Source organism: Copadichromis virginalis, linkage group LG7, assembly GCF_057382275.1.
Source record: "Copadichromis virginalis isolate Kocher_CV1m ecotype Utaka linkage group LG7, C_Virginalis_male_GT1.1, whole genome shotgun sequence".
NCBI lineage: Eukaryota > Metazoa > Chordata > Actinopteri > Cichliformes > Cichlidae > Copadichromis > Copadichromis virginalis.
In genome coordinates, this window is record NC_140624.1 from 49,028,567 (window position 1) to 49,041,812 (window position 13,246).

General features: G+C 43.0%; 1 protein-coding gene across 1 annotated transcript in view; it reads left to right on the forward strand.

Annotated features, from left to right (window-relative positions):
* Window positions 1-1,370: 1,370 nt before the first annotated feature.
* Window positions 1,371-13,246, forward strand: part of znf462 (zinc finger protein 462) — a 57,396-nt gene continuing 45,520 nt past the window's right edge. The window contains exon 1 of the mRNA XM_085463880.1: window positions 1,371-1,655. The gene's annotated coding sequence lies outside the window, so the exon portion shown is untranslated. The remainder of the gene's footprint in view (window positions 1,656-13,246) is intronic.

Below are 13,246 nucleotides of genomic sequence, written 5' to 3' on the forward strand. Positions count from 1 at the left end.
ATGCATGGCTTACACACAGTGCTTGCACCAAAGATCTTCAACAACAAGAAGAACAAAGAGTCCAGAAACAGATGGTATTACCCCCTACCCTGCCCCCCCTCCCCCCCAGGGCCCTGATATCAACAACATGGAATCAGACTGGGATTACATGAAAAAACAGAAGCAAACGAGACAGCCTAAATCCACTGAAGAACCACAACAAGGTCTCCGAGATACACAGAGCCACCTAACTGCTGCCGAACCAAACACAGATCTCCATTTTTAATAAAGTTTTTAAAAAATGATTTCATTTCATTTTAGGTTAACTGATAAGTAAAAACTACCAATGACAAAAGACGCTTGCTTTAAAGCAAATACTTGCAACTTCAGCCCAATTCTGCAGCTGCAACTGCATTTATGTGAAAAATCAAAGTGCCTGACATCATACAAAGCTTTTAAATATTCAGACATGCAGTGTGTGACAATAAGCTGTTGCCATATCAGAAATATTGTGCAGAGATATAATGTAAACAGCATCGATTTAAAAGAAAGCCCATACATAACAGGTAAAAATATACACTTCTTCCCAACAAAAAGTCATGGAGGGAGACACATTTCCCCGCTCACATTGTAGTTACTCAACCACTCAAGGTAGACTCTTCTTCTCACCACCCACCCACCCATGCGTGCCCTTCCTGCCGCTCAAACCCCCACCCACTCACCCACCCACCCACCCACCGTTTACACTGACATACATCTGAGCAGGACCCAGCACCTTTTGTCTTGGGCTCCCTCCTTTGTTAGTGGCTGGTGGACACAGCAGCAGCAGCCTGCATGCCGCATGTCTACAGTAACAGGGAAGTGACAGAAAACTGCATCTCATCAGCCATTTACCTTTTTTTTTTCTGACTATCAATCAAGCATAAAATATATATTAAAAAATATTAAATCTAATATACATATATAGAATTATATATAATTAATTGTTTAATTTAATTTAAATAGAATACTTTGAATTCTTGATTTTTTATTATTTGGATGAAAACAATAAACATTTTGTTTGTCAGTCACTGGGAGATTTTTTTATATTCTATATTTTATATATATTGGGATGTGTAAAAATATACAGTTTAAATTATATCTATCTTTTAATATCGGGGTGTGTATAGTGAATCTGTGTATCTATGTGTCTATCTGTGTGTTTGGTTGACTTGGGAAGCAGCATCACCACCAAAGTGAACTGCAGATAACCTCATGACGTTGCAGACATGGTATGCAACCCTATATAAAATTGACGGTGGCCGCATGTATCTGGTGGTGGTCTGCGTCGCTTGATAAGGCTTTGCAGACTATCTGACTTCAGTCTAGATGAAGGATGAGCTTCTCAGGCACAGACGTTGTCCATCCTGCTGATGCTCCCTCGTCTCATCGTAAACTCTTGTGCACCCTCTGGTGCTTGCTAGTCTCCCAAACTTCTTTGTGTAGCCTGCTTTGCAGATTGTCTTCCTTGTCTGTGTGGTTGCTCATTATTCAGAGACAGACGGATCTCAGGTCATCTGCAGCTGCAGCAAAGGAGAAGCAGGAAAGATGGCGATCATCCACTAGACCGACCGAGCGCACGCATGAAATACGGAGGACAACTTTTGGGAGGATCGCTTGAGGAGAAGATTGTACCAGTGAGTTTTTTTGTGTGTGCTCTTGCTCTATATTTCCAGTTTCGTCAAGATTTCGGCTGAGCTTTCAAGGTCTGCGAGAACGTCGGTATGGTAGATCATGGGATATAATTTGGAGAGCGCCTCGTGAATGACCTGGAAAGAGCTGATCTCCCCTCGTTTCTCCCCCATTTTTTTGTAGTCGAGGTCCATGCTACCACTGAGAAGGAAGTCGGGGCGAGATTTTCTCCTCTCTCTCTCTTTTTTAATCGGGTGGTCGCTCTTGCTGGCACCCGTGCAGCCAAAGTCAAGTGGGTCTTCTCGCTTCCCAGTTAATATCCTAACCAGCCTAGCGCTTCCTCGCTATGTCGCCTTTCGGTTTGTTGTCAAAGTGACACAAGGAAATGGACGCGGCGGTGTAAAGAGGCTCGCCTGCGTGTTTCGGCAGCACCGGAGCGCCAGTGTTTTGTTATTCTGACATGTCTGGTCAGGGGAATTATTGGCCCCGGCTGTGCACCCCCCCCCCTCTCTTCGGCCGTGCGTGTTGTTGCGCGTTAGCTTCATGGAGAAGCCATTGCACGGATTGCTCTCCTTTACCAACCAGCCTCCATTAGCGACACAGTGGAGCTGGCATAGCCGCTGGTCCAGTCTCTCTCACACACACACACACACACACCATGAAAAGCCATGTCCACTGTGTGGAGGCTATATGCGCTCTCCACCTCCCCTTGCTTCTCTCAATTTTTAAAAAGGAAACCTTAACGTGGTGGCGATTTTTGAGTCCACAGTGCTGGAGCTACTACACGTCTTGCTGGTCGTGAAATCAATTTAAAAGCGCAGTGTGGCTTCTTCTTCTGCTCTTTCTTTTTAGATGTTTTTTTTTAATTCAAACGGGTTTTTTTGGTCCTCCTTTTGCTTTTCTTCTTGGGTGCTTCTTGCTACACTCTTAACCCGCATGTGCCCTTGCACTGTTTTGGATGTCTATTTGCTGTCACTGGTCTCAAGTCAGGTATGTCACACTAGTGAGGGCTTCACCATAAAATGGAGGAAGGCAGATGAGTATCCAAGGAGAGCCCTGGAGTCAGATAGGCAGGATCTCCCCCCCACCTCCCCCCCACCTCACGCCAGAACAAAGGTTGTGTTTAGAAAAAGAAAGAAAGAGAGAGAAGGGGGGGGGGGGGGTTAAAAAAAGAAAAGCTCGGCCACATCCTCTTCTTCCTCCTCTTCTGCTTCGTTTTCAGCTCGGAAGTTTTAGTCTAAGAGGAAGCAGAAGAACTCTAAAAAGTGAGGTTAGATCCTCCAGTGTGTGTGTTTGTGTGTGTGGGGGGCCTTTCGAGGTTAACTTCTTCATTTTTAACCCCTGTCTTGCTTGTTTAAGTCATCTTGATTTGAAAAACTTGCTTTTCAAATATTTCTTTATTTTTGCTAGAGATGTACTGCTGAGGCTTCTGGAAAGTGTGCGCTTGTGATTGGCTGGGGGGGAGCACATGGATGAGACAGGAATCCTAAGGCTCAATAATGCAGTGTTTTGACCATGCAAGTAGTTAATGTTCAACAAAAAGTGGAGTCAACACACACACACACACATACACACACACACACTCACACATGCTCTCTCGCTCTCTTCTCTCTCTTCTGGTTGAGTGTGTGAGGGTGAAGTAATGACTGTCGCAAACAGTTTCTTAAAGGAAGTTCTCAAGATGATTCTTTTTTTTCTTCTTCTTTTTTTACTCCGTGCTCTGGTCAGACGAGGGTTCAGATACTGTCATGAATGTGCTTTAAATTTTGCTCCCTTATGGCTTCCCCATAATTTGCAAAGGAAGCAGGAGCCTCCACTGTGCACGTTACTGTAAGGCTCTACAGACTTATTTGGGACTTATTTGAGATTCTGGGTCCTTTTGGAAAACTTATTTTAGACTTGCGATTGAGGTTGTTGGTCATTTATTAACAGCCTCTCGGTTGCAATGCGCTCCGCGTTCGCTCTGCAAGCTTTGGGTGACTTTTCACACATTATATCCAAAAGGTGTCTGTTGACCAGCCTGGCAGGAGAGTGTGGGGGTGGGGGGCTTGAAAGCTGTAGTGTGTTTGTCTGTGTGTGGGTAGACGTTCTGTGTGTGTGTGTGTGTGTGTGTGTGACAGAGAAGGAGAGAGAGGGAGTGTGTGAGGTTGTGCTACGCTCTGCAGTTCCCCTGGCCACTGTGTGAAATCTTGCTGACAAGGAGACTGTGAGCTTGACACACTGTGCTGCGACAATGCCGGGGCTGAGAGGAGCAATCAAAATGGTGGCGAGGCTCCTTCTCCCCGGCGTGGCAGGGCAAACAGGTTCTCGAGGAGGAGCCAATAGAGGACAGAGACGGGCAGGAATCTGCTGCGGCGACACATTTGCATCGCTGCAATGCAATGGATGCAGTCAGGTGGATGGTGGATGTTCTGCAGAAACAAGCCCCCGTGATCGCAGTGTTTTGTTCCCGCTCAGAGTGTGCTTCTCTTTGCACTTGCAGTTCCTGTAATAACTTTCACAAGTCTCCAGCACATTCGTGGCCTATTCGTACTACGCTGGCGGGTGACCTATAGTCATATACCAAAGCCCCCTGGACTGCGTGAGGGCCCCTGAAGTTCCCTGTAGGAATTTCTTTGTTATAATTCGGCAAATGACACTCATGTGTGGCAGTAACATATATATGTGCCACACATATGAATTAAAAACTGAACAACGCAGGGTCCTTAAAGTGGCTCCTGTATTTTTACATAGCCTGGAAGGCAACTATCTGTAACGCCCATAAGAAAATCAATCTTTCCTTGGGAAATATGTATTTTGTAAGTGGAAACTAGTGTGCTGGTAAACAAAATAGGCTTGGAATTTAGACTGTAAATAAGAGGAAACATCTTGTGCCCCTTTCCTGCTTGTATTTCTGAGACTAAACTAAGAATTTCACAGAGCCAGAATGCTCTACTCAAATTTGATCTTGGACTTTTCTGCTGCTCTGTTTAGTGTTTCACTCTTCTGCTCGCTTCGTGTCTACAAAAGCATTTCTCTGCTGGTGTAATCATCACCAGTGACGTACAGAAAACCTTGGGGCAGGGCTGTGTGGGAGCACATGTGTTGGGTCTTTGAGCTGCATGTTTCTGAATGATCTTCTAAGATTTAACTGAAGTCATGTGATGACACGAGCAGATGTGCACCATCATGTTGGACTGAAAGGCTATCGCTGAATGTCCCAATGCGCATTCCCTTCTTCCTGTTGTCTCACTCTTCCTGTTTTATTCTGAAAGTCCCGACCAAACGCCGTGACACTGTGACCTCCACTGCTCGATTACTGTTTGTTCTAAAGAGACTACACCTCCAGGACCTGTAGTAATTCCAGCGAATGTTGCCTTAATTTGCATTAAGTTTGAAGTGGAGAATGGCAGTTGGGCAGTGCTGTTGTTTGTTTAGTAATAAATGGTCTGAAAAGCAGATCAAGATCATCTCTGATCGGGTCCCCCTCTCACTTGTGATGTGGTGCAGCAGACAGTAGTGTTTTGGGTTTTATTTTATTTTTTTGATGGACCACTTTCTGTCTGACTGAATATTTGCATGTAGCGCACGCTCGTATTAAACTGTTTGAATTTTAGCGCGGCATAGAAAGAAAATTTTAATACTCAGTGTTACCATAGCTCAGCTTTAAGGTGGCGGGGGGAGGAATTACATAACTGGATTTGTTTGCAAGGTATTTCAGGATTATGTTAGAAAAGCTTGACAGAGAGGACGGAGGATCAAACAAGAGAGACTTCTGTGATGGTTTGAACGCTCGGAGGAAGTGGTCATGAAGCTCATCACCCCCCTCTACACACACAAACACACATACATGCATACAGCTGCTCTCTCTCTCTGTCCTTCCCTCCCCTCCCTCCATCTCTCACTCACTCACTCACACTGGGTGATGCACGTCTCCATTCTTCTCTACCTGGGGCACTGAAGAAGGCTAAGGAGACGCACAAAAGCAAATTGAAATGCTCCAGTGAGTGCTTTCTTGACGTGATGCATGGCTCACAAGATGCAAGTGTAGCAGCAGGGCCAGGCTGCAAGTGTAGATCCAAAACACCACAGTCATCACAGCACAGCTGCAAGGGGGGAAAAAAACCCTCACTATTTTCTCCTGACCTTCCTGCCTTCATAAGTAGCCACCAAACACATGCATGCTTTTACAATATGCCCAAACCTGCTCTGCCCATCTGAATAATTTAATGCTGTTTAACTGTAGCGGGTATATTTGAAGAACTAAAAGGCAATATCATGTCAGGGTTTAAGTGGAACAAGGAAGTAGCTTCTTAGAGGTGTCATTCCAGTTTCTGTTGTCAGTTGCGACGTTATACTGCTGCAAAACTGGTTCCTCCTCTCTGCTTTCCATCAGAACATCAACAATTCAACTGTGTCCCGAGGAAGAGAAAAAAATGCTTGTGTAGCTCAGTGAAGCTTGCAGTTGTGCCCTACCTTTATCTAGATCTGCTGATCTTTTCAGGGTGCATATTTTAGGCGTGTGAGGGACTCGTTTTGTTGAAATTCAAGGTCTAAAGTGGCCGTGCTGAAGAGACAGCTCGTCTGGTGGGATAAATTAAGCAGTCTACACGGCGTCCTCAGGTTTCCAGCCTAAATTCAGGATTTGTGCTGTTCTCTGCTAAGACACAGTGAACCAGCTCTGTCAGTCTCGAGCTGCCTGTGGTGGGGAGGAAAAAAAAAAAAGGAGAGAAAAATTCTTTGGAGACGCCCGTTCCTTGGGCAGTGTGGTGCCACCAGACAAGGCCTTCATTGAGCAGAAACAGGAGTGGTCTTGTAGATGGGATCCACAGTGGCTCAGCCTCCGAAGCAACAGAACTGTCCAAGGACGATTAAATATTTAAGAGCTTGGAAAGGAGGTCTCAGTGGTAAGTTAATATTGATGGGTCTCATCTTTCCCTTCTCAAACTTGTTGAGTTGACTCAAGAGGTTGGTTTAGCAGGTCTGGAGAGGAACCTACCTTCTTTTCTTCTTAAAAAACTTTGAACCTTCACAGAGTTTGTTTGCAGTGTTTCCTGCAGCTGGCTTTTGAATTTTTCTGACACCCCCCCCCCCCCCTTTTTTTTTTTTCAGCTTCTTCCTGTGTCCTCTCATGGTCACTGTGAAACACTCCATCCTGGCTAGCTTGTAACCTCACCCAGTCCTTGTAACTGTAGTAACTGCCATGTCAGGCTTACAAGGAAGTCAGCATTGCAAGCTTTTCTGGCATTTGTCCACTGAGCACTACTTACAAGAAACCCTTCAGTGCATCTTGCAGTCCTTTCATGTAATCCTTTCCCCCCCTTTCCTTACTTTTTTTGTGAATTGGGCGAATAGAATACAACCAAAAGGCATTTTGATGTGTAAAATGGAAAAACAGGAGTAAAATTCCTGTTGCCTCCAGCCTCAGCCTCCAGCTGAGGGTAATTTTCCTGACAGTAAGTAGGCATTTCAGTTATACTAAACATTTCCCTCGATTGTAAAGTTTGGTACCTCAAGAGCAAAACTTCGGGGTCATTTATGGACAATTTTTGTGAGATGATGCCGATTTATCTGAGACAGCAGTGGATTGATTTACGTCAGGAAATGGTTTCCTAGGAGAGATGGGCTTCAAGGCTGCACGGAATGCAAGGTTTCCTGGACCTAATTGTCCTTGTGGAAAAACACTTCCTGGTTTCTCTCCAAGATCTGTCCTTCACTTGCCCCACTCTTGTTTGTTTAGCCCATGAACCCTTATGTTTCACTTTGGAGAGATCTGACTCAAGCATGTCTTCAGGCTCATGTGTCTGACTTATGTGTTGTGTGCAGAACAACTTCTTTTTTTTTTTTGCTCTAGCCTACTTGTGTACACCACATCTTTTGTCAGGATTTTTTTTTTTCTCTTTTAAGCTCAAGGGAAGAAACCTCTCGAGAAAACCAAAAATATCTACTTATTCCCATATAAAATTGTAAAAATAATCACGCCTGAGGCTATTAATTAAATTGTGCACTTAATCATTTTTGGATGGAATATTTAATCGTGTTGCTGAGGGTTGCCCCAAGTTTTCCTCTCTTATGCTTTTCAGTGTAGAAAAGAAGCTCTAACCTCTTTCATGGAAATCTTGATTAGACCACGTTAGGTCGCCCATATAAGTATGATGTCGCTCGCAGAAGGTTCAGGACGCGACATCGCCTCTAAAGTGTATTCGACCGGGCGGTCGAAGGAGCCACGTTTTAGATGCACGACAATCAGATCTGGGCTCTTGTCTTCACCCTCGGAAGAACAGCAAAAGGCAGGTTCGCAGGAGGCCATCTTTGCAGTTCACAAAACCACGCTTTTCACTTCTGCTTTTCTCGCTGACTGCAATGACAGCGTGCAGAGGAACCGACAGGAGGGGAAGCAGCTTGCTCAGGTCTGCGCTCTTAAAGTTAAACACTTCCATCTGTGTAACAAGATAGCAGAGCAAGCAGAGGCAGCTCCACTCAGCTGAGCAGGACAGTCAAAGACCTTGAGGAGCACAAAATGGTGGATGGCCATACCACTGATTCTCCAGCATGATTGGCTGCGTGTCTCCTTGGCCACTGTGGGGCTGGCTGTGTGAAATGGAGTCCTCTGTGCTGAGCGTTGGCCCAGCCTCAGCTCTGATGCAGAAGATAATTCTGTCAGCCTCGAGAGAGAGAGACGAGAGAGCAGCCAAGTGAGGTGACTATACTAAAAGAAGGCAGAGGACTCGAGCCATGTTTGTGTCTGCTTGCTTCTGTTTCTTATCTTCTAATCTGCTGTCCTACTTGATCTCCCGGGTTCTGATTTCTATTAATAGCTATTTAAAAATATATATTTTGGTGCTTTTTAGCTTTAAACAGACCTGTAACAGGTTAGGAAGGAATCAGTTGGGATTTATGTTTTGGCTTCGTTTGTAGGAATGAAGAAAGTGTCTGTGTAAGAGTGTTCGGTATCTCGGTATCTAACCTTCACACCCAGCAGGCTCAAGCTGAGGGATTTACCAGACCCTTGTTTTGCTGCTTTCAGCCTTGAAGGTCACATAAATATCTCTCAGGCTCGTGATTAAAACGCAAATTCACGAGATTTAAAAGAGTGTCAGCGCTGCATATTAAGTGGACTTGTATTTTTTTTTTTCTTATTGTTTAGTTTTCACCATGACAACCTGAAGACGGCAGCCTCACAGCGGATAACCATTAATGCTTGTCCCTTCCTAATCTGCTCGGTCATTATCATCTGTGCAAAAAAAAGGACCAAATGTTACTACTGAGTGCTCTGCAGTCGTCCTCCTGTTCAGAAGGAACAATCTGAGCCCTTTGCTAAGCACAAAGGCTACCCTTGGTGCAAGGTTACTTGTACCATGATGGCCAGCTGCTGCTTCTTCTTCTTCTTCTTCTTCTTCTTCTTCTTCTTTTGCTTTTTTTTTTTTTTTTTTTTTGGTTCAAATGCAGCTTTAGAGAGACATGGATTTGGCAAGTTGGATGTCTTTTGATTGACAAAGGGAATGTCTTGCTTTGCAAAGTAAGTCTATATAGAGGTCAGCAAGTACACTGATGTTAAATGGAAAAGGCCAAGTGACTGGTGATGGGTGATGTCAGGTAACGTGTCAGAGAGACAGGCTGATCCAGGCGCTGTCTGACCTTGTATTATACATGACTGACATAAACTAGAAAGTAAAAACAGGAAGAAGAAAAAGTATGCTTGATATTTTCTTTTATTCTTCTTATTGAGGTCTGCATTTGAAACTGTTTTCGTGGTTCAGTTTATGTTTACTTGTTCTTGGTCAAGCTTTTTGCTATAAATGTGCATGTGTTTGTTTGATTTTTTTTCCTTCTAGTTTTTTTGAAAGAGAAAGTTATTCTGGGCTCATCATAGCATTCCAACTAGGTGCCGTGCTAAAAGAATTCCAACTTTCCTCTTTTTGATGTGAGGATTTGCTTGAAGGCTTCAGTCACTTAAATACTTTGAGGTCCAGAGATCAAAATCTCTGGACTGGGGGGGCGTTGCTGACATTTATTACAAAGGTGGCGTGTCTTCCTTTTGTTTAATGTCTTGACCGTGTGGCGAGTTGGGACCAGATGTTGTATTCTTGAGCTTCCTCTTTCAGCACGATTTCAATATAAATGTGCAGGCCAGTATTAATAATTGTATAAAAAAAACTTGTTCCTCCAGTTTTATTGTTCAGAGTTGGTGCATTATAACTGATACGGTGCCGCTTGCAAAAAAGTTAACTAACTTGCGGTTTAGAAGTAAAACTCACAGAGGGAAAATGTGAAGAAGCCACTGAATAACATCACAATTCGGGCTTTTGCAGTTTTTTAACGTTGTTTGCTCTTCTTTAGTTACACAGATATCATGCTGTATTGTGATACTATTGTAACTGCGTGCAGTGTATTGCAATAGCAATCAGTTTGAAGAGCAGTAACGATTTTCTAAACCTTTATCAACTGACACTAGAAAAACATATCTTTGTGTTTCATTTGGTTTCCCTTTAGTCATCTTAACGGTATGGCGGTTAGCCTACATGATCTTCTCAGTTACCCAGAATCCTTAAGGGTTGCCTGATCCTGCTGCGATGAGTTGTTTCTCTTTTACGCCCTTTGAATGTGACACTCGTGAAGGTCAGGCTGCGGCAGATCAGCAAAGCTTGCTGGATTGCAGCGTCTGAAAGGCTCTGCACCTGCATTTAGCAGTCTCTCTGACACAAACCAGGATTACTGAGCTGGATGTTCACAAAAATCTTCACTGCTTTTCATTCATTCTGCTCAATTGCAGTTAAAGTTTAGACACAAATGACTGCTGTTTGTCTATGCAAAAATGGGCTACTTCTGCTTTGTCTGCTGTTTTTGAGACTTGTGCTGATGTACGGTCCAGTGTTGCTTGTGTTCATTCTGATTAGAAAAAGCTGATTTTTCCAACGTCAAAATAGTGCAGTTAATAAGCATAAAGAGCCTGCATGCTAAAAAAGTAACGTTTCAGATGGGGGGGGAAAGGTAAAAAATTAGATGAAGGTTTTCTCTGAAACACAGCATAGATGGATGTCATGGAAGGAATTATAGAACCATGAGGACCACATGTAGATCAGGTCATCTTCCTATGATGGACACTTCTAAAGAGGAAGCTCAAAAGGAAAAACTACCAAGAGGCCAGCAGCAAGCTAAAAATATCTGAAGGACTATATAGCAGAGTCTGTCCACAACATGCAGTTAGCAAGAGATTCATGTGTTCTGCACACTTCTGAACTCTCTGCGGGGCAGCGGCATGAAGATTTCTCTTCTCCAAAAGGCACATTTTAATGTTGCAAGCATGTGGTTAATTCCCATGACAGGAAATGGAACTTGTGGTCCGATGAAATCAAGGTTGAATGTTTTGATCTTACTCGCCAAATATGGAGGAGTGGTACGTTTCAGAGTGCAGGTCAAAACCTTTATACAGCTGTTGTGTAGATGGAAGAGAGAATAAATTCAGAAGATTTTGAGAGAAAATGTAAATAGAAATATTTATCATGACTCTGACTGAAAATATTCCTGGGGTCTTTGGAAAAAACTGACTTTAGGAAGGCAGGAGAATCTCAGTCTTATGTTGGCGGACATTACGTGATATTAGTCATTATCAGCTGCCGGTCAAATCAAACCAAGTAAGGCTGAAGAATGTCTTTGGTCAGAGAGATGCTGTTTAGCTGGTTATGGTTGAGATATATATATATATATATATATATATATATATATATATATATATATATATATATATATATATATATATATATATATATATATACACCTCCTGAAACAGATCTCTTCTCAGATTTTACACCCAGCATTTTTATCAGCCACAATGGTGATTATGGTGTTGTTTTCAGGCTTTGGTGTTTAGGGCTCCGTTGCAAAATGTAGCCCAAAAGAGCCAGAACTAGTAGAAAGGCCACTCCTGGGTACTTTGGCATGTGTTTATAGGTCTGTGTGCCTGACGACAGATTTTGTCAGCATGATGGCACCATGTACAGGTGGGTAGCTGAGGTCAGTATTATAGCCGTGTTTAAAGATGGGTGTGGTCTGAAAACACATTGACTTTGTGACTTCTCCTTTAGTTATTAGTCAGATAGCTGATCATATCTCATGACAATGTGGTGGATTTCTGGTGTTCTGGAAGATGTTTGTGACTTTTAGACTCTGCAGAGTTGGCTGATTCATTTGAAACATGATATAAATGCCATGACTATTATGGTATTTTTTTTCTTTTTTTGGTTTTTCCTAAACTGAGTAATAATGCTGGTCAAACCGCGCTGTTATTTAAAAAAAACACTGTCTTCTTAGAACCAAAACTAAAACTGAACAGAAATGTGACAGAGAATATTTAAGTTCAAATATATGCTAATGCTCGACAGGCAGAGCATTGCGTGGTGGCATTGCTGATGTATTTTCAGCCCTTTTTCTGTTGCCTTTCATACCCTTCCCCATCCCTTTCATTCAATTCCAGCAGATGTCTGATGAATGTTATGACAAAATGTTCATACTGAACATTATTGATTCCTCACATCTTCTCTGAAAAGGCCTGGTTCATTGATCGGCCAGGTGGGATCGATGTTTCATCTCGGCACATTCAGACTTCCTCAAATGAGTAGGATCATGTGATCACGTCATTTAAGGAAGCTCTGTGCTCTGATCACAGGCACAGAAGAATGAGGTCAGTGTCCAACTAACTGCTCTTATCGCACAAGCTGTTGTAACGAGACAGATATGCTCATCAGTAATATAGTGGCAAGATAAATATCTGTCAGATTCAGGTTGCTTAAACCTATCAATGTCATTGTTTTAATTATCAACACTGCCAAAGTAGCAGGAGCACCAATTTGAGTATAATATATGGGGTTGCTACTTTCTGTTTTGGTATTTCTATTCAAGAACTCCAGACTGTGAAATCAGTCGGGATATCTGAGCAAGTCCCAAATATATCCTACAGCTCCCCAAATATACAGCCAGAGCATAAACGAGCTATCTTCTGCAACAAGAAGAACAAGGAGTTCTGCAACAGACGGTAGTGCACACTTACCTCATTCCACCCCACCCCCACCTCACTCCAGAGTCCAGACCTCAACAACATTGAGTAAGCCTGGGATTACATGAAGAGGCTGAAGCAGTCTAAATTCACAGGAAGACTGCTGAAGTTCCTGAAGTTGCTCAGGGCATTCTACAAACCAGAAAGAAAGTATGCTTAAGCACTGGTACTGTTTCAAAAGCAAACAGTGGTCATCCACCATAATGATTTGGTGCTAATATTATTTGGAAGCACTTTTGTGTTATTTATTAGTGCCTTTTTTGTGCCCAAAGCTGTAAACTAGTAACAAATATGTTACAAAAGAGATTACTTCATTACTTCATCTATTACATCTCTTCCAACTTTGGATTGGTGCAGCTGTGCAAGTGCGGAGCGTTTGGTGTCTTTCAGAACCAGCTTTCACTTCATCAGTTTCTAAAACCAGTTGCATGCTTGTTGGTACCTGTCAAACATTTGAACACACCCACTTATTGGGTCTATCCAGTCATTTAAACTGGTGCTGAATGTAGGAAAAAAACCCTTCCATAGTTAATGATGAATTATTCCACCTTTGGACTCAACACT